The sequence below is a fragment of the Patiria miniata genome, unplaced genomic scaffold, assembly GCF_015706575.1.
Source record: "Patiria miniata isolate m_02_andy unplaced genomic scaffold, ASM1570657v1 HiC_scaffold_10, whole genome shotgun sequence".
Lineage (NCBI taxonomy): Eukaryota > Metazoa > Echinodermata > Asteroidea > Valvatida > Asterinidae > Patiria > Patiria miniata.
The window spans coordinates 21,092,228-21,118,349 of NW_024037048.1; the positions used below are offsets into that span (position 1 = coordinate 21,092,228).

General features: G+C 39.0%; 1 long non-coding RNA gene across 1 annotated transcript; it reads left to right on the forward strand.

Annotated features, from left to right (window-relative positions):
* Window positions 1–6,172: 6,172 nt before the first annotated feature.
* LOC119739793 lies at window positions 6,173–9,777 on the forward strand. Its single transcript, XR_005272629.1, has 3 exons — window positions 6,173–6,562; window positions 7,569–7,713; window positions 8,134–9,777. It is a non-coding gene; the product is annotated as an uncharacterized LOC119739793 (long non-coding RNA).
* Window positions 9,778–26,122: the final 16,345 nt, after the last annotated feature.

Below are 26,122 nucleotides of genomic sequence, written 5' to 3' on the forward strand. Positions count from 1 at the left end.
CAACGTGATCAACGAGCAACAAAGAATTAGAACGGTAATTGCGGACACAATTTAGTAAATCATGAGAACATGATTAAGAATATAACATTACATGTATATACATGCTAACTAATCCGCTTAAACAATAACTAGCAATTGATGCAATCAATACTTATTTTCATTAAGTTATTTTTTTACTTTTGTGAATCTAAGGCCAAAAAAAAAAAAATCGGTCTCTGGTCAGACCAAAGTTCCGGAATTGACGCGGCCACGCGGCTTTTTTTTTTTTTTTGCTTTTTTTTTTTTTCTTCAAGCTTGGATTGTACAGACAAGGTGGGTACTATTTTGCTTTTTTGGTGTCCTCATGTACATTGGTGTCCTCCGTGATTTGCCTTGGTGCTTTCGATCATTTGCCTTGGTGCAATTTCCCATTCCTTGGTGCTCTTTGGTTAAAAACACATTGAGGAGGTGCGGAAATAGAGGGCGCTGTTGGAGCTACCGCGGAACATTTTGGAAAAAAAAAAGATCGACGCGCATGATTAAAATCGACGCGCGCGCTGACCAGAGACCGACTTATTATTTTTTGGGGCCTAATTGTGAATAGATCAAACAAAATGACAATTAAACTTAGCGTGTTTCGCCATTAGTTCGAGGCACCCTGGTGAATTTGACGAGGAATCTGATTGTCTGAGAATGAAATCTAAATTGATGGTGTTGCTATACAAAAAATGGCATGTCTAGCAACGGTTTGAGTGTCTGTATTATCAACATTGCTTTAGTTTAAAGATGCAGTTCCCGTACTATCTTCGAGTTTCACCTCCACAATTTCATTTCAATTGCTATTTTTCTGAAAATATATAATATATTTACTTTTGAATTAGTAATGGAACGGAAAAAAATCCGACAAAGTTTAGTTACTGAATTATTGCTTCACAAACTTTAAATTATTGGCTGTCAGACAATAATTCGCTTCTCGCAGGGCGGGTTCAATTGTGCGCAAAAAATGAAAATTCCTTTGGCATGCAGACGCCCAAAATCGGATCAAAGTAGTTGTTTTTACCTTAATAACTAAAACACATATACACATCGACAATTCGTAAGAGAAACAAATCTATTTTGAATAGCAAGGGGTATGCATCCCTTACTTTGAATAAAGGAAATTGAATTTGAATGCACATTGGACAAATTCGATCGGAAAACCTATATTAATGATAAATTTCCTTCAAGGACGTTCTCTGTTACAGTTTTGACAACAACGTTTATCGATGCACACAAAAAGATAAAGTCTGCCATTAAATAAACGCTCAATTCTGACAGTTGTGTGAGGATATGTCAAATAGCAGATACTCACCTGAATCAGTGTAACGTTCTTGAATTCTCTCACGAAAGGAATCCTCAGCACTCGAGCAGATTGCTGGCTGAAAATAATATCAACAAAAACGAGTAATAATTCCGGTAGGAATTCGTTCATCAACGGCCCTGACTAGACTCACGTGCGGGCGGTGGTTGTTTTTTTTTTGAGAAACATCTATACAAAAAAACAAGTTAAAATTAGTTAAGATCACTTGCAAATGTACAGAAAGTGTACTTCACAATAGAACTGGTTTCAAACAACCTGTAAAATTATTCCGCCTGATTAAGCGTAAAATAAAATAAGTAAAATGAAGGCTTTGCTGTTTTTTAAAATAGTGTGCCGGCTGGCACACTCTTTTGCGTGTGTAAGCAACGGCATCCAGTTGAGCATACGTTTACTCTTAAATGAGACTTGTATGTTTGCATGGTAAACATGTAAAAAAGAATATAAGGTTTGCGGTAACACCATGTGAATAATTTTGAGTTGTGTGGTTCTGAGAAGAATCAGTTGTTTACAATCATATTATTCCTTTATTTCTTTGGAATTTCATTCTAAAGTTGTATTTTAAAGATCGGACTTGGAAGTATCTTTTGTTATAAACTTAGTTTGGATTCAATGTTTAAGACTTTGTGTTTCTTAAATTTGATTGAAGAAGTGTATTTTAATCGATTGTATTTTTTGTTGTTTTATTTAACAGGTTTGAAAGCCATTTTGATTTTAATCTATAACTTTCTTTGGCACTGTGTTTTTAATTGTTTCAATTCTGGGTTTCGTTTAATAGTTTTACTGTGTGTTGGTCTTGGTTAAGGTTACACTGGTTTGGCTTTTGGTCATTGCTTTAGTATCAATAAAGTTATTTTTCTTATTTTTGTTTATTGAGGAAACCTACATTTTGAGTCACTGTCCCACTTCTTGCATTTCCTCGCGTCTTTACCCTATTCGATCATTAGATTAATTAGGTTTTCTTAAGTGAGTTCCCCAAGCATTTAGTTTTATTTAGTTTAGTCGAGCGGTCCATTTTTCCCGATTACATTTCCGCAAACCTTCGAAACTGCGTTTTCTCTTTTCTCAAAAGTATAGAATGCGCTGAAATTGCAACAGGTTACTAGATATACACCCTATACTTCAGATTTTGATCAATTTTGTTGCTTTTAACCAAAAAAAACACCAAGGGCAAAAGATCCTATGTTCCTCTTAATTGTTCAACATTGCTCGAATTTGAAGTTGCAGGAGTCACAATTAAGGAGCATACATATTCTGCTTTAATTAATCGATCTCATGTCAAAAAATGTCCAAAAGACTCTCATTGCCGGAAAAAGTGTGAGTACATCGAACCAGGATTTCATGTTTGACAATTAAAATAATAAAGTAACATCGCAGCGGGGAACCTGATGTAAATCACAAGTGCGTAAAGTATTTGGAATAAGTACGAATCACGATCAATTTCAACTGTTCTGAATCACAGCAGGGAACCTGATGTACTGTACCCTTGACAAAAAAATGCAGCCAAAATGTGATCAAAACCAGTCGAACCTGAACAACCGTGTTGTTGACAATAACATATTCCAAAAATTTAGTTCGCTATCCATAGCGACAAGAATCCAAATGAGTTTGCGAAGAAGTAAAGAAAACAGTCATTATTTCGACAATTTCGTTTTGAGAGTCCAAAATGGAAGTAGTAGCGGAAATATTGTCAGACAGGAATTCCTCATTCCGAACAACAAAAACCTGATATGTTTGTGTGATCGTGCACGACCCGATCACGGTTTTGAAATGGTAAGAATTATTTTATCCCTTTCTTTCCTTTTTTTTCTTCCTTCTTTTTTATTCCAGGCAATAATTCTGTACGATTTTTTTTCCTCAACGGTACATGGTATAAACTGGAAACCTTGAACAAACACCAACCCTGAATCCGAAGTGAGTATATAACTCTGACGTCATAATGACGCCATCAGGTATCAAATTACAAACGATTTCAATGCCACAAGCTTATTGACAAACGGCTTGGAAGATATGTTTTAGATGTGATCATTGAGGAGACTAACCATCATGGCCTGGAGGATATTTTTTAGAAGGGCTAAATGAGGAGACTAACCATCATGACTAGGGGGATATTTTTTTAAAGGGATAATTGAGGAGATTAATCATCACGGCTAGGAAGATATTTTTGAAGGGATAATGGGGGCAGACTAACTATCATTGCTTGGAGGATATTTTTTTAGAAGGGATAATTGAGGAGACTTATAATTACGGTTAGGAGGATATTTTTCAGAGGGATTAATGAATGAAAACCATCATGGCTCGGAGGATATTCTTTTGAAGGGATAATTGAGGAGACATCATCACGGCTAGGAAGATATTTTTGAAGGGATAATGGAGGAGACTAACTATCAATGCTTGGAGGATATTTTTTTAGAAGGGATAATTAAGGAGGCTATTCATCACGGTTAGGGGGATATTTTTCAGAGGGATTATTGAATGAAAACCATCATGGCTAGGAGGATAGTTTTTGAAGGTATAATTGAGGAGACTTGTCATCTTGACTTGGAGGATATGTTTCAGAAGAGATTATTGAACACACTTTCCATCACGGCTTGCAAGATATTTTTTGAGAAGGGATAATTGAGGATACTAATCATAACGGCTAGGAGGATATTTTTAGAAGGGATAATTGAGGAGACTAACCATCATGGCTAGGAGGATATTTTTAGAAGGGATAACTGAGGAGACAAACCATCATGGCTAGGAAGATATTTTTAGAAGAGATTATTGAACACACAATCCATCACGGCTTGGAAGATTTTTGAGGAGACGAGGAGATTTTTGAGAAGGAATAATTGAGGAGACTTCTCATCATGGCTAGGAGGATATTTTTATTTAGAAGGGCTTATTGAAATAAAAAACATCACGGCTTGGAGAATATTTTTCAGACGAGATTATTGAACAGACAAACCATCAATGCTTGGAAGATAATTTTTAGATGTGATCATTGAGGAGACTAACCATCATTGCTTGGAGGATATTTGTTTTTAACCCTAAAAGGGCCGGGGCGGCGGAATCCGCCCCCCCCCCCCCCTTCAACATTTTCCGTGATAGCCTCTAAAAAAAAAATTTTCGCGACCCGAGCTGTTATGACTTTTTAGCCTCGAGCTTTGCGCATCTTTTGATACCAAAAACATAAAAATCGGACCACGGGTTGCCGCGTAGCGAAAAAATTTCCGGCGCTACGCGCCGTGAAAACTGAATTTTTGCATATACGTCGTGTACACAGAGCAGAATTGCCATTCGTACATATGAATAATTAATTAGCCATAATTCCAAACCCCTTTGACCTATAGTCATGAAATTTCTTGGGTATGTCAAGGAAAAGTTGCTCTATGCATGTATTGAGTTTCAAAATTTTTCGTCTCTCGATGGCCGAGATCTTAGGGGGGGGGCCGAATCCGCCCCCCCCCCCCCGGCTGAGAGATGGTCAAAATAACCCGGCCCCTTTAGGGTTAAAAGGGATGATTGAGGAGGCTAATCACCACGGCTAGGAGGGTTTTTTTTTAACGGGATAATTGAGTAAACTTATCATCACGGCTAGGAGGATATTTTAAGAAGGGATTATTGAAATGAAAACCATCATGGCTTGGAGGATATTTTTAGAAGAGATAATTGAAGTGACTAACCATCATCACGGTGTCACATGAAAATCCGACTCCTATGAAAATCGGACCCCTATTTCCCTATTATTGGTTGATCCCTCGCACGTGACAGCTCACTCTCACGAAACGATCCTAAAAATAGCATAGTATCGTACTCACGCGTGCGCAGTACTACCAATGAGTCCACATTTCATGGAGTCGGATATTCACGCTACACCGGCAGTTTCACGCATAAAAAGTACGCCCTCTGTTGGCGAGATGGAGTTAGTGGTAATACCACGTGACAACCTAGCGCGATGTAAATAAACCTTACGCACAGCGCTAGCGATCCCTTTGTTTCGTTGGTGGATTTAAATACCCCGCGAAAGATATAAAAATTGATTGGTTTATTAAAATGAATATGCAACAGATTAACAAATAAGGCTTTACAAACCATCAATGAAGCTATGTACGGTCGACAGTTGCCATCTAGCGTGCACAAATTATGATAATGTGTGTTTTTTATGCAGCGTGTGACTTGTGACCTGGTACGATTTTAGTCCGAGTAACTTGGACCCAACTTATCGCCTTTTTTAACATTTGGACATGGTCTGGCGATAGTGGGGTCCAAGCTAATACCGCGACCTGGACAACATCATCCTGTCACTGTCCCAAAAACCAACATAATGAGTCACGTTTGTAAACACATACACTGTACATGTGCATTTCCAACGGTAAAAGGGAATCGGGAACCAGCTTGAACTGGTACCCGCCATAAAAGCTGCGCTAGTTCCCGACTCCCTATTATCGTTTGAAATGCACATGTGTTTACAAACGTGATCCAGTCTATCATTATCATAATGATGCGTCGCGCGCGCTCGGTAACGGAATCGCACTCGGGATACGGGGACCATCGAATGTTCGCTGGGCATGTAGAGGAAATCGCGCCGTTCAAACATTAAACACGATCGGAAATTTAACGTGTTCAAGATCGCGAGGGGAGCACGAGCTCTCCGAAATGAACGGAAAATTTCAGTTTTTTCCGGATCGTAAGTAAACTTCAGTACAACCATCTTAATTATCGATGTCTACTTGTACCTTAGGTGGCATATCTAGTAATTTGGAGGCCGTTTTGAAGGTGAAATCTGATGTTTTTTGTTGGAAATGTTGGTTTTTGGGACAGTGACAGGATGATGTTGCATGTCCAGGTCGCGGTATTAGACCCCACTATCGCCAGACCATGTCCAAATGTTAAAAAAGGCGATAAGTTGGGTCCAAGCTACTCGGACTAGTACGATTTAGCGTTTTCGTGCCGTCATTTCCACTTCGAGAAAACATCATTTATAAAGTAAAATGCAGTTTTGTGACGCATAGCCTACTTGGTCAATCTATCAATAAATGAGTTATCTAGGTTCGCGTTGATATGGACAAAAGGTTTGGGTCGACATGCTTTCGTGAGATTTTAGCCAATATTGAGGGTGAATAAAACAGGAATTCGTCAAGTCGCAACGTACGAAGTGTACATGTGTCATGGCGTGACGAGTGGGGACCTTCGTGGCCATGTTTTGGCATGATTTCGGAGATTCAGACGGAAATCTCAAAGGTAAGCCTATAGATTATGTATTTACTCTGCTCAGAAGATGTAGTTTTTGTAGTTTTTCCTTGTTTTTAGCCTGCGACACAAGGATTTTGTGTACGTACGCCGCGCCATGACAGGAAGTTATTACAGTAATGTCGTACATGAAACAGTCGTAGTGTAGGCGCCTTGAGCTATCCCATAGCACGCACTTTTGGACGACGCAACGACTCGTGTATGTAGAAGACTTTCATCTAAGAAATATTTCTGCCCAGTGTGCCTTGCTAGTTGCAATTACCCAGAAAATCGTATTCGTAATAAATAATCACAATGCATTCCTTAATCCTAACAGTAACAGTCCTGAATCCTCCAATTTCATTATGATTTTTAAATTTCATGTAAATTTTAGTCAGCGTGGTCAGGATTTGCTGGCAATGGCATGCATCATGCAGGAACATGAATGATGATGGAGGAATGGAGGTCATTCTTTGCAGGCAGGAGCCTGACATTGTTCTTGAAAACTTCTCAAGGAAACTGTGTACTGTACATGTATGTTCTAAATGCGTAAACAAAGGATTTGACATGTAGGCCCTACATGTAGGTTACATTGCCAGGGCCGTCAATACATTAGGCTATTTCTTTTTTGCCCTCACTCAGTCATATAATTGTACTTTTTTTTTTGTAATTTGAAATTAATGGAAAAAATATTCTACAAATTGTAGAATATTTTTTCCATTAATTTCAAATTTGACCTGGGACTAAAATGACTTGAGACTTACCCCCTTAGTTGACATTGGACCGACTTTTATACATTTGTACCTGGGACCAAGTTGACCTGGAAGTGGAACTGAGTTGGCCATGCTGTCTCAGACGGTCAGACCCGCCTGTTAGGGACCGAGTCGGTAACAGTGGTTGTTGGGTACGGAGTTTACTCGAAACCCATGTAATGCATGCTCTTGTTCTCGTTGTGTACAAACACAAACGTCACGTAACTGTACATGAACTTGAATGTGTACTTTAATTTGCCATCTAGACCTATTGGTTGTCTCTCGGACGCTGTGGAGGAGGTTTGCCTACAGTTCTTCTTATGCGGAGTGTACGGCATTCCACCATGACACGCAGATGACGTACCCTGCCCTGACGAAGGATACCTTCAGAAAATTTGACAATTTTCATCGGTGAGCATCTTGATATTATTTTACTTAGAAATTGATCATGGCATGTATGTACATACATCATGTACAAGTACATGTTTACATGTACATTGTACATGTATGTCTGTGCCTATAGAAAAAGATAAAATATGAAACTTTCTTATCTTCTATAGTTTTTAACACTCATATTCAATGCAAGAAAAATCCCAGCAAAGGCACAGACAACAATCTTGAAAATAACCTGGCAATAATTTTCAACAGAGACTTTTGAGACGCTTCCTTTTACCTGTCCTTTTCATTTTTTTTACGTCACATTTAACCTAATGAGCACATGTTCAAATTGACGTCAACACCAGAAAAGGACTGGTGTATTTGCTGTCACCATGCATCTCAAAGTATCCCTTTGACTTTGTTCCATTTGTTATATTCTTGTTGTGCTTTCAGGTTTTGAAGAGTTTCTTCCTATTTGTGGATTGAAGATGGCAACGACATGCATGGCCGCGTATAATGGACAAGCTTTGGATTCCTCCGCATCTGATCTGTACTACCCACCCATTGCGATTGAACTCCGTATCAGTTCCTGACCATGCCATGACATGGCCATGTTCATTCAAACAGCCCAACCCCCACTCTGAACCTTTCTAAATAGTCCATGGTGTGGAGTACATGTACAAATACTTTTAGTGTGATCTGAATTGGGAGTGGTAGGTGTAGTCTGTTCGCTGCCTCCCTGTCCCATATGCTTGAATAACATAGTTGACGTAAACATTTCATAATGAATATCTTACTGCCGGGGGGGGGGGGGGGGGGGGGGGTTGAGAGAATTGAGATAGTTTGGGAATTTAGGAGATAACTGGAGGTAATCTTTGATCAGGACAGTTTCTGTTTTGTCCTTATTGCCATTTCAGATGGTATATATCTTGTCAATGTCACCACAAACTGACACTTGCGCACACTTGAGTATTTACAGATTCGGGATATTTTGGGTTTCACAAACTGACATCCCCCACAGTGCAACACTTTTAGAGCGCACCCATGCATTTTCGGTTTCACGAACTGACACTGATCTTAATTTTACCAATTAAATCGCTTTTTAATGAAAAATGTGTACATGTATAATCGCACAAGTACACGGATATTGCCGCATCATGCTTGGGTGTCAGTTCGTGAAAACAAAAATGTACGGGGTCACTCTAAAAGTGCCGCACTGTGGCGGATATCAGTTCGTAAAACCCAAAATATCCCGGTTCTGTAAACACGCGCGCGTACAGCGCACACACGGGTGCGAGAGTGTCGTTCGTAGTGACGATGACAATCTGTACCTGATTTCATGAAACTTATTGTAACCTACGATGCATCGTTGTATCCCTAGGATGACGCATCCTGTGATTCATTTTACAAAATATGCTGTAAGTGCGACACGTCGTAGTGTATTCAAAGGACAAAAGGTGACTACATGTAGATGTTCATGTATTTTCATGTTATGTATTTATTCAAAGAACAGTAGTCGTCGAAAAGTCAACAAAGAGTCGTCGATTGTACTTGTGAAAACTTTTCTAAAATATTTAACAAAATTGACGATGTATGATGCATTCACACTGGAAAAGAACTTCACAGTGGACTGTGTTTGCATCAAATTGTGAAGCGATGTAGTGCTTTGTAAATCTGAGGGGGGGGGGGGGCAGGTCATCCAGGTATGTGTACACGTACGTATGTGAAATTTTAATTAAGCGAAAATTTGAAACCTGAAATTGCCATCACCACCACTTATGAAATAGTGCAGTTGAACTGCAAGCTCCTTTCTCCAACAAAGTATTAATAATAAATAAATATAAAAAAAACCTTTACTGTCTTCAGGTGTGAGGGTATGCTTAAATCCATTTGCCCTTTCATAAAGTTGAATTTTTGAATCACTTTCTCTTAATCAACTGCAACTACCCTACTTAATTTTTCAGACTTTTCATAGTTTTATAAATTGCCACACCTGATTTCACTAGTTGAGTTCATGCCTGCATTACATGTGCACTTTATTTACTTGTAAAATATGGCTGTTGTGAAGTTTCACTTCTGTAAATGAAACTTTTTTTTTTAAATGATATGGATTGGTTGTGAAATAAAGAATGCGTTTATTGCCAAACAAAAACCTATTTGTTATTGTTTTGTTTAAGCTATAGATCCAATTAATTGTCAGCAACTTCCCCCAGAAAATTAAGAGGATAGAGTGTCTAGCTATACTGATGGCAAATTCATGCTTGGTTTTGGATTGTGCTGCTTTAATATGCTGTACAACACTCACTCACTGTACATGTACACTAAACATTTGTGAATTTCGGATTGTGTGTTTATTTTGTCCACAGTGAGTGTTTTCATCTAAAGACAGATATAGATGGTTCTTTATTTCTATGTAATCTGTTTTGCATTTTATGCATTTTTTTTCAATGTCTTGCGATCGTCCCGAATGCGATGGTTTTACGTACGTACACATGTACAATGTACATGTACATGTGTACACGTTGTACGGCGCTTTTGTGTACACAACACACGCGGCGCTAGGCCAGTTGGTACCCGCGCGCCAGTTTGCATGTATTAGTGGGATACTAGATCGTAAACCAGCGATGCAGCAGCCCGAATTCTCAGCGAAGCTTTGGAATTGTAGTCTGACTTTCAACGTCTATATTTTATTTTAAAATGTCGACCCGACCAAGAAAAAGTATGATTTGGCTATTTTCATAACTGAATAATGGTATCAACATAAAGATTTCTTCTGAAAAACTGCGTTTCGCTTTTATTGAAGGCTTTTAAAAGTCTTCGATACGCGAATAAATTCATCCCGCATTGCAAAAATGTTGGCGAAAATTCCCCTAAAACACACCTTAGCATATAAATTATACCCCTTTCTCATTTATTTCCTAAAGAAAACATCATATCCCGTCATTGCCTCTCATTTATGATAATAAAACATATTTCTAAAGTGTCTAATTTTGACATTATTTGGGACGAAACATCGATGTTTTTTTCTGTATGTACTGCGCAATAGTCGTAGCCTTGTTGCCATTTTGTGATTGGACAATGAACGACATTCGTTTGATGGTGTCTTCATATCTCCAATGCAAGTAGCTATGCTGCAAGCGCGGTTGCAAGTAGCGCTGCTTACGCACCTGGGATCCGCACTCGGTATACCATACAATACAATCATTTTAGTGACGGTCTGTTATCATAAATGAACATCATAAAAAAATAGAATTTCAATAGAAATAGAAATGCATGAAAGTGAATACGGAATTGAACTGTTAAGTAATTAGTTCTTCCGGTCGCATCATCAGTCCTTTTAGATATTATAGGGAGGTATTTAAAAAAAAAACTTCTTAACTATTTTCAAATTAAAACAATGATTGAAAAGAAAAGCAGGGATCAATTTAATATGCATAATATGTACATAAAATTAATAAATTTACATTCGTAAAATAATTTTTTTTTAAAGAAAGCATGAATAAAGACGAATAAAATAAGTTGTTTTTAAAGAGAGAAGTAATTCTTCCATTCTCAAAGTTTACGCACAAAATTAATGTCCAACGAATCATTGCAGATATCTTGCAATGTTCATTTAAATATCGAGATATATTCACAGTAGGGTTTTGTGAAATGATTAAAAGTTTTCCTTTCCCCCTTTCTGTATCATTATGTGAACGAGATGTGTCACAGAAAAACCTGGTCTTGTACGATGAACATGTACATGCGGCGCCCGTACGTGTACATGGTACCGTACGTCGTACTTGCGTACATGTGCAAGCAACGTCGTTAATAGCCTTGTTCAATGCGGTCTCTCGGCTTTTTGTCGAAGGGAGATAATCGGGCCCTGCACCCACAATCAACGCGGCTACGTGCGTGTACCACCGACCCTTGTCCGTGCGTGTACCGTACCACCGACCCTTGTGCGTACGAACGGTTTGGTACTAACACAACCAGCAAGCACAAACACGTGAGTACGGACTGTACGCATGGTGTAATAAGGCAGTAAATGTAGGCCTACTATGTTCTGCGTGTGGGTGTACGTACGTACGTGTGGGGGATGTACGCGCCGCGTGGCCTGTCGAACGCGGACTAGCTCATGCATGTACATGTACATGTACATGTACAGTACTGTGTGTGCATGGCTGTTGTACGAGTACGTGTGTGATGTATGTACATGTACGTGCGTACGTACATGTACAAACATAGCCTTGCTGTATGGTACAAGTTACTTTCTCACTAGCAGCGTACAGGCATCGATTTGTGCACGCAATTATGCCTTGCCAAGTTGATTAGGGATTTTCTTATCGGCGATTTTTTTTATCGGCGAATCGATAAGCCCAACGCATTGGTCAAGGCTACGTCGTTAATTGTCCAATCACAAAATGGCATCAAGGCTACGACTATTGCGCAGTCTGTAACTGCATGTGGACGGCGCCATGTTGTGTGACGTCACCGGCATCATTGGAGTTCACAAATACAGCACTAACGCATTACAGAACCTTTTTGTGTGTACGCGCTATGCATGTGGAGCTGCCGTGTCATGGCTTGGAGGATATTTTCTAGAAGGGATAATTGCGGAGACTCACACTCATGACAAGGAGGTATCTTTTAGAAGGGATTATTGAAATGAAAACCATCATGGCTTGGAGGATATTTTTTTTAGAAGGGATAATTGAGGAGACTAACCATCATGGCTTGGAGGATATATTGAGAAGGGATAATTGAGGAGACTAACCATCATGGCTAGGAGGATATTTTTTAGAAGGGATAATTGAGGAGACTTTCATCCTGGCAAGGAGGATATGTTTTAGATGTGATAATTATTAAGGAGACTAACCATCATGGATAGGAGGATCTTTCCTAAAGGGATAATTATTGTGGAGACTAATCATCACTGCAAGGAGGATTTTTTTTGATAGAGATTATTGAAATGAAAACCATCATGGCTTGGATTATATATTTAAGAAGGGATAATTGAGGAGACTAATCACCACGGCTAGGAGGATATTTTAGAAGGGAAAATTGAGGAGACTAAACATCATGGCTAGGAGGAATTTTTTGGAAGGGATTATTGAAATAAAAACCATTGTGGCTTGGAGGATATTGTTTTAGAAGGGATAATTAAGGAGACTAACCATCATGGCTTGGAGGATATTTGTTAAGAAGGGATAATTGAGGAAACTAACTATTATGAATGGGAGAATTTTTTTAGAAGAAATTATTGAACGCACAAACCATCACGGCTTGGAAGCTATTTTTTTTTTAGAATGGATAATAATTTAGGATAGTAATCATCATGGCTTGGAGGATTTTTTTTTAGACGAGATTATTGAACAGACAAAGCATCACGGCTTGGAAGATATTTTTTAGATGTGATCATTGAGGAGGCTAACCATCATGGCTAGGAGGATATTTTTAGAAGGAATAATTGAGGAGACTATGGCTTGGAGGATATTTTTTTAGAAGGGATAATTGAGAAGCCTAACCATCATGGCCAGGATTATTTTTTTTCGTAGAGGTAATTGAATGACGTTTTCTGGTTTCTAATTTTGATCAAAAATATTAAATGCATAGAAAAAAAGGAACAGTCTCCTACCAAATCACTGCTCTATTCTGATGCTTGAATGAAGAAAATTTTAACAGACACTCACCTAAGCACAGTTCTTGAATTCTCTCGCGGAAGCACTCTTCAACACTTGAGCGGATTGCTGGCTGAAACAAATACCAACAAAAATATGAGTCATTAAAAATCCTCTAGGAGATAGCTTGGAGTCTGGTGGGGAGGCATAGCTGAATTCCACAAATACAATACGGCCAAAAAAATGTCTGTAGAGTGAAAATGTAATTTGGGTTGACTATTTATCTCAAATGCGTTCTCCAAAAATCAAATCTATCCATGAATTCTACAAAATGCATCCAGCTATTGAACTTGTATAAAACTGTGTGCATCATCATGATCCAGTGCGTTTGTATTTGCGCCCTCTAGTCTATTCTGACCAGTGATACTTTTATCCTGCAATGCTTAATAGTAACTTGATGAAACCGGAATGGCGCACTGTGAACTATAGCAAAATGCCAGTTGAACAACAGAGTTCAAAGGCACTGAGAATATCCACAAATAATAACACATATAAGACCGGCATTTTGAGATGTCCCAATACCTGTATACGTTCTTCCGTGACCAACTTCCGCATAACTTTTCATTCTGATTGAGTTTGAGTGATATCCGGAAATAATATGAGTACATTGCACTAGGATTTCATGTTTGGAAATTTAAACGATAAAGTCAATAGGAAAAAAAGGAGGCAAAAAATAAGAGTGTGCTTGATCATGCCAAAAATATTGGCCAGGTTATAAAGAGTCCGGGTTTTGAGAGACTTTTTTTTGGAAACCGAAAATGTGAAACACCGATTTGTAGTTCCTCTGAAATATTATTTTGAATGATCAATACATCTTTACTGTTCTGAATCACAGCAGGGAACTTGATGTTTTATACTTGCGAAAAACTGCGGTCAGAAAACAGTCCAACCTAACAGTCGAACCTAAATAAAAAAAGCCCATAAATGTGACTTCGTAGTGTATTATCCATATCGACAAGAATCCAAATGATTTTTGTTCAAGAAGTAAAGAAACCAGTAAGTATTTGGACAATTTGTTTTTGAGAGTGCACAATGGAAGTAGTCGCGGAAATATTGCCAGACAGGAATTCCTCATTTTTATTGCCTTGAAATTTGAACTCGCAAAACCGTGGTCTGCATCCGCACCAACTGTTTACATTATAAGAGCTGAAATAAAATAGCTCGATAATTTACAAAAGTGTTTGAAATTAACTCTTTCAGACGGGCTTAGTGAATGTTATGCACAAACAAAGTCCGTCTGAACAAGTTAATTTCAAACACATTTGTAAATTATCGCAATACTTTATCAACTCCAAAGTGGTCGTTGGGAAAAGGCACAACTTCTGGATCGGAATTAGCGCGCTGGTTTTGCTGTTAGCAGACGTGTATCAGAGTCATAGTGAAATGAAAAAGAACAATTTGTTCATAAAAATCTTGGGGTTTTTTCAGTCCTCAAGCTACCACATTTTCACAAGCACACAAAGACGGGAAAATATCAAGCCTACCACCGCGCTCGCTGTTTGGAGAATCATTGAATCAGCAACATTCAACAAAATCTGAATCCCGCATTGATTCAAACACATTGTGCAAAAACAACAAATTTCTTCAGAGGAAAAATGATTGTTTCAAACACTCACCGAGCAAAATCTTGTTCTTGCAGTCAGTTCTCTCTCTGGTTGTCGTCCGAAGGTGACCTGTGGTTGATGTGAAGGGTGGACGGCCCCACATTTTCTTAAATAGTGCCATCGATTTCCTGAGCAGTGACTAAAAACTCGGACCTGGATTGTGATTGCATGGCTCCTGTGCGCTGTCAATCACACATCACCGACTCGCTTCATATTAATGATATGAAAGCAATGTTAATGTCGTTGAGGATAAAAACTAGTCACCGAGATTGAAATGGCCGCTTCTTATTGGTGGATATTGTATGGATGTCGGTGACACATCCAAATATGGAATTTATGATTGACACACACAATCTGTCAGTCACAGACCACTCACTTGTGGTCACCGACTTGTCGTCACCAACTTGTCACCGACAAACTGTGATTGGTGGATAGACAAGTGACGTATACACCGGCCGTGATTCATTCAATGTACAGTTGGCGCTTCAGTCTATTAAATTGTGTGGATATATTCGGGATTATGAGGAATTAAATCGTACTCAAGCCAGCGGAGAAACTTGGGTTTAACTTGGGGTAGAGCACCTGAGGTGCGTGTTTTTTTTTCAAAGGCTGCACTAAATGCAAAATAAACGTATTATTACAGCTTACAGTGAATGTTTTAATTCAGGTTTTCAAAATGGGGCGGGGGAGGGCTGGGGCCGGCTTCCACAGGGGGTGGGGTATATGCCCCGTGTCCCCGTAGTTATGCCCCTGAGGTAGGCTTTGCTCATTGATTGGGACTTTGAGGAAATAAAATACAGTTAAATAAACTTCCATGAACTTTACGCATCATATACGGCCCGTGTATAATCGTGGCCTTCTAAATGTGGAAAAGGTTTTTACACTTGAATATCTCCCAGTTCGAATAATCATTTCCAGAAATGTTAGAATGTATGACCGGTGATGATGGACTTAAAAAGCAAACGTTCACTACCTAAAGTAATGACACAGTTCCAATAAAGCATGTTAAGTGATTTAAACGAGAAAGGCTTGTATGGAACGACCAGACTTCCTACATTTGCTAGTTTGTGGCCTCCGCATAAAGCGCACGATTCACCCTGAACTAGCCCTGGTGATATCCGGACAAATCATACCAGAGTTTGCCATTCTGTATTGCGAACCACCTCGATTTATAATAATCTCTGAAGCAATGACGTAGCGACGATGGGGGTGGGTGGGATAGTTGAACGACCACATGCCCCCCTTCCCCCTCCCCTCCCCCATACCAGTGGGACCATACCATACAAGTAAATGACAAAGCCACTTGTCTGGGGCCTTACATGGCCTTGTTCCGAAGCCGGGCACGAAGCCTATGTTTACAAAACGACCGAAAGTCATCGAGGTCATGAGACATACCGGCGTTTCTCAAACTCCGGCTTCGTTCCGTAAACCGGTTTCGGGCATGCGGCTTGGCAATAGAGCTGGATCCGGTATTGGAATGAAGCTAGGATTTGGAAAACCTCGCTTGTAGCTCACTCGACGTGTGTCAAGTGTTCAAAACGCCTCGCTGTTTCGTCCCTCGGTTAACTGCCGGCGCTTGTCAGGATGACCTTGTGGAAAGGCTACAGTTAGGCCTCTTGACCAGCAGAGGCAATCTCTTGTTCATATTTGCGGAGCCACCAACTTGGAAAGTTTGAAAAGCTGGGGTGGAGGGGGTTGGGCTTAGACGCTACCTGTCTATTGAGGGCACTGTTCCAAAATGCATGTATACATACCCGCGTACTATAGCTATAGTGGTAGATAGTGGTAATGACTTGAAATAAAAGACATTCTTATTAAAAATAACACTCAAAATATTTTTGATTTTATTTCTAGAAGATAACATGCTTTATACTTGGTGCACATAATCATGGTCTCAAGACGTATCTGCGTCGTTTGGAATGCATTGCGTAACCAATGTGTCTATGTCGAAAATTGCACAACGAACAATGTCCAGCTTTCGTTTCAGGTAGATTGCGAAATCAGAAATCGTTGCTTTTCGTTTGATAAAACTGCGCAAGAAAAGAAGGGGAAACAAAATAATTCCTTACCATATAAGGTTATATGTGGTTGATATTTAAAAAACAAAATGGGTCGATGAATGTTGATCGAAGCTTCTCCTACTTTCCAAGGAATGTTTGCATAATTGTTTTGGAGAAAAGTTTTTGTTGTTTGCCAAATTGAATTAAAAATATGAGGCTAAGGCCAAAAAAAAAGTCTCCGGTTTCTGGTATGCGCGCGTCGCCGTAGCCATGCGCGTTGGCAAAATGAAAAAGTTTTTTTTTTTTGATGAAACATGATGTCTCAAAACCGCCAAACTCCATTACGGACACACTCTCGCAAAATGTGGTCCAGCAGCTTTCTATACAAAAACCTCGTTGTCTTGGGGTTTTGTACGTAAACCTTATCAGTCAGCCGATCACGCTCAATTGACTTCGGCCAAACCGCAGTCCCATCATAAGAAATAAGTTAACAATGTTATCCGAACCATTTTTTCCGAGAGTGTGTCTCTAATTGTTGATGGGCTTTTAAAAAGAACTTTTGCAAATGGGAAAGACACTTTGGAAACATCCAATCAGTTTGAATATGCTTCATGAATTTCTGAATAAACGAGCACATTTTTTAACAGTATTTAATTACCATTATTTTTCGGTGTGGTGGGGGGGGGGTGGCTGTGGGGGGGGGGGGGGGCTAAACAGAAGATATATCGGAATGGCGCAATACGACCAACAGCGGGCGCAATAAATTTGATTAGGGTTTCAAAATTTCTACGCGTCCGCGTCGTTAATTTGCATAAAAAGTGCCCCCCCCCCCCCACAATATTTTGCAAAAAACGAGACCGTCTTGTTTAAAAATCGGTGGAATCGTGCGAATATAGCCGAGGATCATCTCCCTAGCTTTTGGGCTATTATCTAAGAGCAGATTTGATAAAATTAGGGTCCAAAATGGGTCCTATTTGCACGAGAAAATCATGTAGGAATGACACTGGTAACTTTAGCAGTATGCAGGCTCAGCATTACCGGCAGGCTTCAAGCATTACGGACACACTCTCGCAAAATGTGGTCCAGCAGCTTTCTATACAAAAACCTCGTTGTCTTGGGGTTTTGTACGTAAACCTTATCAGTCAGCCGATCACGCTCAATTGCCTTCGGCCAAACCGCAGTCCCATCATAAGAAATAAGTTAACAATGTTATCCGAACCATTTTTTCCGAGAGTGTGTCTCTAATGTCACTGGTTTGACTTGAATCCTGCTGCTGCACAATTTTAACGTGTTTTTAGATTGGGTTATGGTCGAGAATAAGCTTTATGTGGCCTCTCTGGACTCCCATATATTTACACTAAGTTTACTCGGGCACCATTTGCAGTCATCAGCCGACATTTGAACCAAAAAAATCAGGTAAAAAAAAAAAAAAAAGCCGCGCCGCCGCACCACTTTCTGGGCAAGCTCCATACCAGAAACCGGAGACTTTTTTTTTTGGCCTAACCTCTTGTATTTTTTTATTGAGGAAAAAAAAAATCTAAATTGCCTCAAAGTTGTTGGAAAACTTGCAAAGGGATCCCGGAATACATTCTAACTTAATGCAACAGATATTTCTTCAGTTATCTTGTGGAAACCGAGTGTGAAAGTTGACTCAAAATTGTCCGTTATTTTTTGCGTTAAACCCACCTACATTTTGTGGATGGAAATTTGTGTCCTGGACGAAAAGATAATCTTGATCAAAATCTGTAGCAAAATCGCTACATCAGCGGGAAAAAAAAATTCAGTGTGTGTGGAAGCATTGAGCGTCTGGCCGTACTACAGAGCTTGCGATAGTACTGTACGGCCAGACGCAGTCGGGCTAGACTTTGACTTCAGTTTGCATGGACAGTCCCTAATTTTCGGGCTAGGTTCAACTAAGAAAACACGCCCAGCAAATAGCAACTCACTGTGACTTTATTTATGTAATACAAGTGCCTTTCTGTCTGTATCCTATGGTTTTTAATAGAAATTGATGACGTGCATGCCATGAGCAGCCAGTGATGCAAGACACAGAGTCAGAGGAATGCAGCATATGATGCAATTGATGGCAGTACAGATAGCAGGTTGATCTCCAATGGGGAGCAGACATGGAAAGAATGTTGCAACCTGACGCCACTTCAGCGGTACAAAGTCTATGGTGAGTCAAGAAAATTGAAGTATTTCCTAACATTGAAATTGGGAATGTTTCTTAGTCCTAGATTCATGTCTTATCATCATTTTTTCAATGACTGTCCTTCATTGAGATGATATATGAAGAAAACGGCAGTGTCAGGTCGCAAAATTGTTTTCGCAGGTTTATGCTTGTCCGAAAATTTGGGACTCTCATCAATACTGTGTTTTGCATGTTTCAGAGCACTCCATGCCAGGTCCCAGTAGTGTGGGTTTATTATAGGACTGCAGGGTATGTTGGCGACACAGATTTTATATTTCGGTTCCAAAAAGTTGATCAAATGAGTGGGTGCGTTCCGGGCTTTCAAGAAGCTTTTGAGGAAAAAAACTACGTACGCTTTCTTGACTGGAAGTCGAACCAAATAGCTGACGCCTATTATTGCAACTCTGCAACTTGAGTATCATGCTTGTTGGAGTTGTTGGGACTGTTTATGAAGCTCGATGGAGGTATTTTTACTAAAACCCTGAAATATATGTTACTGTCCCTGGGGAAAACTTAGTCTGAATAAAGCAAAGATGTCAGTGATTTTTTTTGTCAAAACGAAGATTCACATATTATAAATTATTTCAGAATTATTTTTTTTTATGATGTATTTAATCATCAGGATTCATTTGATGACTGAGCCGCCATAGCAGCAGATCACTGACAGAACAGCAGCAGCGATACAAGGGGTCTCAGCTGTCCGATACAGCAGAGAGGAAGACAAGCTGAGACAAAAACAAAGACAATGACACAGGATGAGTATCTACAGTTGTGTAACAAGGTGCTTAGTGCAAGTCTAGGGACAGTAGTTGACTCAGCTGGGATCCATGGAGGACATGCCGTGACTGTTTCATCATGGCAACTCAGTCTCAGACAAGATTGTTCCAGGGGCTGATGCGTTACATTATGTTCAGCGAGGATGCTGCCGAGCTGTGGGGGTTTGTACGCTCCGCGCAGCTGCTGTGGCATCCAGACTGTTTCCTGCAGAAATTTGATCAGCAGGTTGGTGGAGACAGACAGGATAAGATCATCGAGAGGGTCACCCAGCTATCACAGGTGCTGAACCATGGATACTGGATTGCAGATGCTGAACCTGTTAGGATACTGGATTGCAGATGCTGAACCAGTTAGGATACTGGATTGCAGATGCTGAACCAGTTAGGATACTGGATTGCAGATGCTGAACCAGTTAGGATACTGGATTGCAGATGATGAAACAGTTAGGATACTGGATTGCAGATGCTGAACCAGTTAGAATACTGGATTGCAGATGCTGAACCAGTTAGGATACTGGATTGCAAATGCAGAACCAGTTAGGATACTGGATTGCAGATTCTGAACCAGTTAGGATACTGGATTGCAGATGCTGAACCTGTTAGGACACTGGATTGTAGATGCTGAACCAGTAATTAGGATACTGGATTGCAGATGCTGAACCAGTTAGGATACTGGATTGCAGATGCTGAACCAGTTAGGATACTGGATTGCAGATCCTGGACTGAATTGGACTGGTCCTGCCTTCAATAAACATCCATGCGGTTTAGATTGTTTTGCATGTTTAGTAACTCAGAGGAATGTGGTTTGGTTATTCACTCAAATATTGTGCTCCCTGTAATTCCTTTTACCAAGTTTTCAGTTACTTGCTTACAGGCAATAAACAGTCATTGAATGATGCAAGGTTGGGTATGGGTGCATCGTACCCATCGATTGAACACAGCCTCAATATCTCTCACTTGAATATAATTTTAAATTAAAGTCTGAGAACAGTTGAGAAGAGTCGTTGTCATGCCCTTTGTTGGTCCATGCGATCCTGGGTCAATGTTAGCTGTTATTTCAGTATATTTCAGTAATCCTATTTCCTTAGTAGGCGTCTACATACATGAAATTTAGATTTTTTTATAACCACAGTCTGTGCAATTACTGAGACTCCGACCCCCAAGAAAAGTTCTTTATTGCTGTATATTCAAACAATACAAAAAGTATGCACTTTTGCATGAGAACAACAAATTTGGCCCATATTTGGTTATGTAATATACTTAGATTGTCATTATATGTAGCCCTAGAATAAGTCAGTTCTTGTAGGGAAAACTGGTTCCCGATATCCCTGTCAGAAATGATAATGCAGGCAAACAGTCTCGTGTACTCAGTAGGGAAGGGGACCTGTTTGCATGAAAAAGCTACCAAATTAAATGCTACTTGTTCCGAGGGTTTTAAATGTCCCAAAACAGAACAAAAGAGTTGTTTTCTTCTGTTAAAATAACAAAAAGATGGAAAATTGGTAATTGGAAAACAAAATAATTTGTTGATTTTGGACAATGAGTCATCTTTAATGCCAAAACCCAGTTACTAGTCCTTATCATTGGTTCTTTTAAACTGTACGCATGCAGTACTGACATGCGTGAAATGTTTTGGTTAAAGGGAATGTACAACATTTGCCTTTGCTGCAATTTTCAAAAATAAATGGATTTGGAGGATTATTATGTTATAGCAAATATTGTTCAACTGACTTGTTTCACGTTTTGGGCTTGTATATGCTGGAAAACCAAGAAAACCAGTCATGTTCATGTAAGTCTGGTTCCCTGAACCACTTAAGATGAAGCAGAGCAATAGGTAGACTTTGGGGAATTGTAAGGTCAGAGAATAAGTTTAGAAGGCTTGTACCCTTTCACCATTGTGTAATTCAATTGCAACGATAACGCGAATTAACTAAACATGAAAAATTAGGAACTGTTTTTAAGCCACTTTTTTCCCAATGCTGGTTGGCTAACCAGTTTTGGAAAAATACACTTTTTCTTGAAAAATGTCAGCACACCAGGAGCCATGATTTACAGGATGCTAAGCTTAAGACTTTCATTCCCTAACAATCCAGTGAAGTATTTCGTGAAAATTTGACCATGTCGTTTTTTATGCTTGGAAATGTTGTATCTTCCCTTAAAATATGTTTCATTTTTGCAATAAAATGCTCTTCAACTATTTCAATAATAACACAGTGCAGTGATAACTATGTGTTAAGTTTCATATAAAGTGTTAAACGCAGTTGAAAGAATTAAAAATAAAATAATTTTCAGAAAGAAACTCCAAACTTGTCTCTCCTATAGTTTTCAATTTCATGGATGGAGGATTAAGTATATATTAAAAAAAAGAATATAACTAATGCAATTTTAGTGTTTATATTTTTGATGTATTTGATTCTGAAAAACAAAACTTCACTTTTGTTAAAAGATAAGTTCGCTAATTGTTTGGGGGGAAGGGAAAAAGTAAAGAGAAAATTTAGTAACAATATAATCATGGTGGGATTCGAACCTGAGTCGCCTGATCGAGAGTCCTACGCCGGTCCAGCAGACCATTAACGCGCTCAAATGCACTACTAGATCTTTTTAATTATAACTGTAACATAGGCTTATCGTGGCTTTTCACGTTGACGCCCATGCACGCTTAGACGTACATCGCAGCCTGACGATGTAAATCTGCTCGTTTGATTTGGAGTGTAGCTGTTCAAGTTGATCGAAATTTATTTGTTAAAGGGTAAAGGGTGTCAACTGAACTAAAATCGTGAACTTCAATGAAATAAAACTCGTACAATCCTTGGTTTCAGTACGAAACACACGTGCTCAACGGATGCAGAGAAGCCCATTTCCTTTGTTAAATTCCTTTGTTGAATCTGGCGTTAACAATAAAATGTTTCCATTGAGGCGAAAGGATTAAACGCCGCGATCTTTTTTCACGCTTGAGTGTCTCTGAATGGGGAATATTGAAGCGGAAAATCACGAATTACAGCACTTAGGCAGCATTTTATCCCACATAATGATACTTTTTGAAGAGGAAATTGCATACTAAATATAACTATAGTTTCAAAATTAAAAAAATCGCCGTATTTAAAAAGTCGAGGTAATTTTGTTGGAAAAATTTCACCAAAACTTTCCTCGTCTTAACGTAGGCGGCGCTATATATATTTCATTCTCGCACGTGCACCGTATTCAGAGTTGGCTAGCGCATTAGCGTGTGTGTATGGCATTGCAAGGGGATGGGGGCGGGGCTGGCTGCCTGTTTTGTATACATGTACGGTTTATAACCCTTTTATTTAAAAAAAAATATTTCTCCACTTACGACTTTTAATAAATATATTTCGCTTGTTCCCCCTCCCCCCCCCCCCCATCTCATACGACAAAACAATTCCCGCCTCCCTCTTGCTCATGTGTATACCGGGGCCCTTTTATTAATATCCTTATACGCGTCTCTTTTGTTCCATTAAAGTTGACTTTTATTCAGATTGCATTTTCATTTTTTTCACTGACTTTAATTATCTATTGTTATAGTTGTAGACCTATTCAAATTTAATTCGTGAGATAAATTAAAATTGTGATGCTAGGATAAGATTGGGTAAACGGGTGATACACAGATCGGGCGGCGGCTATCGCGCTAACAATGCGCGCACTGAGAATGAAATATATATATAGCGCCGCCTACGTTAGGATGAGGAAAGTTTTGGTGAAATTTTTCCAAAAAAATTACCTCGACTTTTTAAATACGGCGAATTTTTGCATTTTGAAACTATAGATGTATTCAGTATGCAATTTCCTCTTCAAAAAGTATCATTATGTGGGATAAAGTGCTGCCTAAGTGCTGTAAATCGTGATTTTCCGCTTCAATATTCCCCATTCAGATGCACTCAAGCGTGAAAAAAGATCCCGGCGTTTAATCCTTTTCCCTCAATGGAAACATTTTATTGTTAACGCAAGATTCAACAAAGGAATGTAACAAAAGAAATAGGCTTCTCTGCATCCGTTGAACACGTGTGTTTCGTACTGAAACCAATGATTGTACGAGTTTTATTTCATTGAAGTTCACGATTTTAGCTCAGTTGACACCCTTTACCCTATTCCAATTAAATTTAGATCAATTAGAACAGCTACACCCAAAATCTAACGAATGTTTTACATCGTCAGACTGTGTTTTACGTCTAAGCGTGCATGGGCGTCAACGTGAAAAGCCACGATAAGCCTATCTTACAATTGTAATTAAGCAGAACTAGTAAAACATTTGAGTGCGTTAATGGTCTTGTGGACCGGCGTAGGACTCTCAATCAGGCGACTCAGGTTCGAGTCCCACCATAATTATATTACTTTTTTTTTCTTACCTTCCCAACTTTTTATAGCTCCATGCCCAAACATAAATTTACTGAACATATCTTTTAAATAAACTGAAGTTTTGTTTTCAGAATCCCAAACAAACTACCAAGAAAACAAACAAAACAATAACAAACAGGTATTTTTTTTCACTTTTATTTATTGTGATGATTTAATCATCCCTTTATTCAAAGAACTATGCACAGCATTTCAACAATATTTTTAAGTACACATTTACTTTTAAAATTCACCTACACAATATTTACACTGCAAGATAAGATTTATCGGACTTGAAGGGAATGTACAACATTTGCTTTTGCTGCAATTTTCAGAAATAAATGGATTTGGAGGATTAGTATGTTTTAGCAAATATTGTTAAAATGACTTTTTTCACGTTTGGGCTTGTAGATGCTGAAAAAGCCAAGAAAACCAGTCATGTATTTGCAGTCTGGTGACCCCATTTATAAGATAAAACGGAGCAATTAATAGACTTGGGGAATTGTAAGGTCAGAGAATCAGTCTAGCAGACTTATACCTCTTCACAGGTGTGTAATCAATTGCAAAGAAAATGCGGAATAAATAATTATAAAACAATTGGGAGAAATTTTTGAAAAATAGCCAGTTTTCTCCAATGCTTGTCGGCTGACCAGCGTTGGAAAAGTACCATTTTTCTTAAAAATGTCAGCACATTAGGAGCCACAATTTTACAGGATGCTTTAGACTGTCATTCCCCAACAATCCATTAAGGTATTTCGCGTTAATTTGATCATTTCGTTTTGTGATGTTTGCAAATGTTGTATCTTCCATTTAAAGAAAGGCAGTAAACATTTAATGTTTTTACAGATGAAATAAAGAAATGAAGTCAGAATATCACACAATATTGGCAAAGAATGTTGCAACCGATTGAGCTGTCCGCTTTGCTTTCGAGACGGGAAATGGGAATCGTTATTCGTTTTCCATTTTGCTTTCGAATAGGGAAGTGGGAATCGTTATTCGTTTTCCGTTTTGTTTCGAGTCGAGAAATGGGAATCGTTATTCGTTTTCCGTTTAACTGTCGAATAGGAAAGTGGGAATCGTTATTCGTTTTCCGTTTGGCTGTAGCTGTCGAGATAGGATTTTGGATTCGAAGTCCGTTATCCTATTTTGCGCGGGAAATTGGAAATATAGTTATCCGTTGTTCTTTTTGCTTAGGAATTGGGAAATGTGTTTCGTTATCCGTTTTTCTTTTTGCTTCGGAATAAGCCATTTGCGAGTTAAATTTGAATAAAATCTGGAACGCTGACTTAATACAATGCTTTGCACGTTTTAACCTAGCATTCTCCTGACCAAAGAGACTGTTACTATATCACATGATTCGGGGCAAGCCTTACGCTAGCAACCCCCAGCTCCGGCATGGTCTGGTGTCTTTGTACCATTCTCACCCATTGTGAACAATGTACTGTAACTATGCAAGAGCTTGCCCCGAATCACGTGATTAGCAACAGTGTCTTTGGTCTGGAGAATTCAAAGTTAAAATGTGCCAAGCATTCTGAGCAAGTCAGTGTACCACATGTTTTTCAAATGTAAATCCAAAGGGTATAGGTTACTCGCAAATGGCTTATTGGGGAAATGGGTTATTAAAAATTAAGAATAAGGGTTTTGAGAATGTACCGTGTACCAATAATGTTAATTAGATATCTTTTTTTTAACAATTCCCCCCCCCCAATAAAAATCATGTTGCAGGCCTATTGCGCTTTTAATTTGAATGCGTTATTGAATTTAAGTTCTTTTTCTTTGATGACTTAAAGACATAAAATGAAAACAGGAATAAACTTTTGAAGGAGAACTAATACTGGGACAAAGGAATTATGTTGTGACGTCA